Source organism: Chiloscyllium plagiosum, unplaced genomic scaffold, assembly GCF_004010195.1.
Source record: "Chiloscyllium plagiosum isolate BGI_BamShark_2017 unplaced genomic scaffold, ASM401019v2 scaf_7666, whole genome shotgun sequence".
Taxonomy (NCBI): Eukaryota; Metazoa; Chordata; class Chondrichthyes; order Orectolobiformes; family Hemiscylliidae; genus Chiloscyllium; species Chiloscyllium plagiosum.
This window is the reverse complement of record NW_025210749.1, coordinates 9,298-14,620: the sequence shown is the minus strand read 5'-3', so window position 1 is coordinate 14,620 and position 5,323 is coordinate 9,298. Positions and strand designations below refer to the sequence as shown.

Here is a 5,323-nt window from a genome sequence, read left to right as displayed (position 1 = left end):
AGTGGGGTCTATTTCCCCGGGATTACCCCAGTTATTGTGGGAGTTTACTGTCGGGTCTATTTCCCCTGGGAATACCCCAGTTATTGAGGGAGTTTACCATGGTGTGTATTTCCCCTGGGAATACCCTAGTTATCGTGGGAGTTTACCGTGGGGTCTATTTCCCCTGGGAATACCCTAGTTATCGTGGGGGTTTACCATGGGGTCTATTTCCCCTGGGAATACCCCAGTTATTGTGGGGGTTTACCGTGGGATGTATTTCCCCTGGGAATACCCCAGTTATTGTGGGAGTTTACCGTGGGGTCTATTTCCCCTGGGAATACCCCAGTTTTCGTGGGAGTTTACCGTGGGGTCTATTTCCCCTGGGAATACCCCAGTTATCGTGGGAGTTTACCGTGGGGTCTATTTCCTCTGGGAATACCCCAGTTATTGTGGGAGTTCACAGTGGGGTCTATTTCCCCTGGGAATACCCCAGTTATCGTGGGAGTCCACAGTGGGGTCTATTTCCCCTGGGAATACCCCAGTTATCGTGGGAGTCCACAGTGGGGTGTATTTCCCCTGGGAATACCCCAGTTATCGTGGGAGTTTACCGTGGGGTGTATTTCCCCTGGGAATACCCCAGTTATCGTGGGTTCTGCCCTCTGTTATCGTAGATAAGAGCTGATGGGATGGAGCTCCTACCATTCCCTGGAGATGCCCTGTTTAAAAGCCAGGTACAGAACCTGTCTGGGCTGCCCCTGGTGTCTTTGCCTCTCTCTCTCCTTTCTGCTCCCATCCTTTCCCTCCATCTCTCCTTATCCTCCCCACCTCCCTTCTACCGCTGGCGCCCTGCCCCTCCTGAAAACACTGCGTATGGATAAAGGAGAGCTTCCATGGCGGAACGCTGTTTAACCCGCTCCCCCGACTGTCTTGACAGTGCTGCCAGCTGAGAGAGGCCAGAAGAGAGGCATCACTGGCACAATCACCAGTCTGGCCTCATACCCAGTGCACTCTGTGGGAGCTCTGGCTCAGAGGTAAGGCTTGGACACTTGGTGATAGTTCACTCGCTTTTCATTTTAATCTTGATGTTTCCCCTCAATTTCTGTTGTCTTATCTGGGTTTGTTCTGCAGTGATCCTTTCCTGAGGCTGTCTAAAGATGCTGGGGGCTGATCTGTTTCATGCTCCATCTGGTCTCCAGGTTGCCTGTTGATTTTGATCTGTAGTTTGTAAAGTGAAATTAACCCCCTCACCGCCATCTCCCACTCACTCTCCTGGCTGCAGCAGGGTCTCAGTGGTGGTGGTGGGAGTGGGGTGGGGAGCGAAGGGGGACTTTATCTTTGGGCTTGGGGGGAGTCTGGGTCAGCCATGCAGCTGCCAGAGGGCAGTGGGGACTCAGCCCTGGCACCAGGAGGACTGTGCCTGTCCTGGTCGTCCCCTGTGAGATAAGAGGCACTGTTTCACTAGTTCCAGGTTAACCCCTTAATCTACTGTTTTAAGACTCTAATGGTCCCTGCACTTGCCTGCCCTCAGAATTATTAATTTCTAGCAATGTTGAGGAAGTTTACAGTGGTGTCTATTTCCCCTGGGAATACCCCAGTTATTGTGGGAGTTTGCAGTGGGGTCTATTTCCCCTGGGATTACCTCAGTTATTGTGGGAGTTTGCAGTGGGGTCTATTTCCCCTGGGATTACCCCAGTTATCGTGGGAGTTTACAGTGGGGTCTATTTCCCCTGGGATTACCCCAGTTATTGTGGGAGTTTACAGTGGGGTCTATTTCCCCTGGGATTACCCCAGTTATTGTGGGAGTTTACAGTGGGGTGTATTTCCCCTGGGATTACCCCAGTTATTGTGGGAGTTTACAGTGGGGTCTATTTCCCCTGGGAATACCCCAGTTATTGTGGGAGTTTACAGTGGGGTTTATTTCCCCTGGGAATACCCCAGTTATTGTTGGAGTTTACAGTGGGGTTTATTTCCCCTGGGAATACCCCAGTTATTGTTGGAGTTTACAGTGGGGTCTATTTCCCCTGGGAATACCCAGTTATTGTGGGAGTTTACAGTGGAGTGTATTTCCCCTGGGATTACCCCAGTTATTGTGGGAGTTTACAGCAGGGTCTATTTCCCCTGGGATTGTCACCGTTATCATCTCTGTAAGGTTGATAAAACCCCTGGATTGGATGGTTCACACTCCAGGAGGGAGATATTGGAGGAGATTATGGAGCTCCTGGGTAGTGATCTTCCAGCAATCACAGGAATCAGGGAAGGTCCCGGAATGCTGGAAAATGGTTAATACAACCCCCCTGTTTAAGAGCAAGTGAGGCAGGAGACAGGAGAGTATAGGCCTGTTCACCCGACCTCCATTATTGGTGAGATTGTAGAGTCTGTTTTTAAGGATGATATTTCTGAATTCATGGAAGTACATGGTAAATAGGGCTGAGTTAGCGCAGCTTCACCACGGGGAGGTCATGCCTGACTCATCTGTTAGAATTCTTTGAGGAGATCATGAGCAAGTTATTCAAAGGAGAGCCCACAGGCGAGATCAATTAGGATTTCCTGAAGGCCTTTTGACAAGGTGTTGCACAGGAGCTGTGAAATAATATAAGAGCCATTATGGGCAAGATCCTGGCATGGCTAGAGGATTGGCTGACTGGCAGATGGCAGAGAGTGGGGGAAAACGGGTTTTCTTCAGGGTGGCAGCTGGTGACTTGTACAATTTTGCAGAGGTCAATGTTGAGACCACAACTATTCACGTTATGGGGTGGCACGGTGGCTCGGTGTTCAGCACTGCTCACAGCACCAGGGACCCAGGTTCGATTCCAGCCTCGGGCGACTGTCTGTGTGGAGTTTGTACATTCTCTCTGTGTTTGTGTGGGTTTCCTCTGGGTGCTCCAGTTTTCTCCCACAGTCCAAAGATGTGCAGGTCAAGTGATTTGGCTGCGTGAAAATGGCCAATAGTGTTAGCTGCATTTGTCAGAGGAAAATGGGTCTGGGTTGGTTACTCTTCGGAGGGTCAGTGTGGACTTGTTGGGCCGAAGGGCCTGTTTCCACACTGTAGGGAATCTAATCTGTTATAATTGAGGATCTGGGTGAAGGAACTGAGGGCTTTGTTGCAGATGACACAAAGATAGGTTGAGGGACAAGTAATGTTCGGGGAGTAGGGAGGTTACAGAAGGACTTGGACAGGCTAGGAGAGTGGGCAAAGCAGTAGCAGATAGAATAGAGTGTGGGGTTTATCACTTTGGTAGGAAGAATAGAGGTGTAACCTATTTTCTAAACGGGGAAAAGTTTCAGAAATCTGAAGCATAAATGCACTCAGGAGTTTTAGTTCAAGTCCCCTTCAGGTTCATTTGGCAGTTAGGAAGGCAACTGCAATGTTAGCATTCATTTCAAGAGGGCGAGAATACAGGAGCAGACAAATGCTGCTGAGACTATATAAAGCTCTGGGGTCAGACTGTGTTTGGAATATTGTGAGCAGTTTTGGGTTGCGTATCTAAGGAAGGATTGCAGGTGTTGGACAGGGTCCAGAGGAGGTTTACAGGAATAATCCTGGAGATGAAGGGCTGATCACATGAGGAGTTGAGGAGTCTGAGTCTGTACTCGATGGAGTTTAGAAGGATGAGGGAGATCTGACTGAAACTTACAGTATACCGAGAGGCCCGGATAGAATGATTGTGGGAAAACGTTTCAACTATTAGGAGAGACAAAGACCTGAGGGCACAGTCTCAGAGTGAAGGGACAACCCTTTCAAACTGAGATGAGGAGGAATTTCCTCAGCCAGAGGGTGGGGAATCTGTGGAACTCATTGCCGCAGAGGGCTGGAAAGGCCAAGTCATTGCGTGTCTCTAAGGCAGAGACAGATAGGGTCTGGATTGGTAAGGGGTCTAGGGTTCTGGGAGAAAGCAGGAGAATGCGGTTGAGAAACATACCAGCCATGATCGAATGGTGGAGCAGACTCAATGGGCCGAATGACCTAATAGCAATTCTGTATCTTATTGTAACTTATCCAGCCTCCAGTAGTTTCTGCTTGACCCCTCTCTTTCTCTCTTTCTTCCAGAGTAAAAGGATGGTTCCCTGATATTCCAAAGGCTTTTCTTTGATGTCTAAGCACGTTGAGGCTCAGTGGATGACTCAGTAACTGCAGGTGGGAGAGCTTGCACTGTGAGCTAATCTTCCCCCCAATCCTCCTCGTTTCCTGATTTGTGATTTCAGGACAATCCCAGCTCCTTTATAGTCAGTCAGCTCCTTCCATAGTGGAGGTTGTAACAGTCGTAGTACAAGTCACTGGGCAACCAGTTCTGCACAGCACACTCCCATGAAGAGAAACGAAGCAACCCAAATGAGAGCTAGAAAGGTGACAATTTCTCAGCGTCATCTCAGCGGTGAATGAGTCGGTAACAGACTCATCCCTGAGGTAAAAGGCTGTAGGTTTAAATCCCACTCTGGAAATCTGAACACTGACATACAGCTGACGGTCCAGGACTGCGTTCTCAGACCGGTCTCCTTTCCCAGGGGAACATTAAAAATCCCCTGAGCTATTTTGAGGAAGAGTTCTTTTCAGGTTGCTGGCCTCAGTCAACACAAAAACAACACTATGAGCAATTAATTCCTTTCTTCGCTGTTTGAACAAATTGGTTTCCATGTTTCCTCCAACAGTGTCAGCTATAATGTACTTTGAGAGGTCATTGAGTCATTACAACATGGGAAGAGGCCATTTGGCCATGCTGCTTATTAAACAGCCATCTACTCAAGTCCCAGTGCCAGCACATGACATTAGTCTTGGATGCTGTGGTGTTTCAAGTGTTCAGTTAATGGTTCAGAAATGGTGCTTGAGGCTTCTTGCGTCTACAATCCTTAGCCATAACCCTTTAGATGGAAAACCTCTTTCCTCAAAACCTTCCAAATCTCGAGCCCTTGATTTTAAAATTGCATCCCCCCACCCACCACCACCCCAACCACCAATGCTACTGACCCCTACACTAAGGGGAAAAGTTTTTTCCCTATCTACCCTGTCTATGTCCCTCATAATATTGTATATCTCGGTCAGATCACCTTTAGACTTCTCTGCTCTAAGGAAAGCATTCCCCGCCTGTCTAGTCCGTACAATTACAGCAATTAAAAGGCATCCAGACGGGTATGTGAACAGGAACCGTTTAGAAGGATATGGACCAAGTGCTCACAAATGGGACTAGATTAATTTGGCATGTCTGGTCAGCACGGAGAAGTTGGACTAAAGGCTGTCCATCCCAATGACTCTAGTCTCTCTTCAGAGCTGGATCACCAGGCAACATCCTGATAAATCACCTCTTCACCATTCCTGATCTGAACTGACAACCGTCTGACGAGAAACGCA

General features: G+C 48.6%; 1 long non-coding RNA gene across 1 annotated transcript in view; it reads left to right on the top strand.

The window, feature by feature from the left end:
* The first annotated feature begins 293 nt into the window (after positions 1-293).
* LOC122546952 overlaps positions 294-5,323 on the top strand; it is an 11,586-nt gene continuing 6,556 nt past the window's right edge. Inside the window, exons 1-2 of the long non-coding RNA XR_006310855.1 lie at positions 294-1,010; positions 4,028-4,114. This is a non-coding gene — a long non-coding RNA (uncharacterized LOC122546952). The remainder of the gene's footprint in view (positions 1,011-4,027; positions 4,115-5,323) is intronic.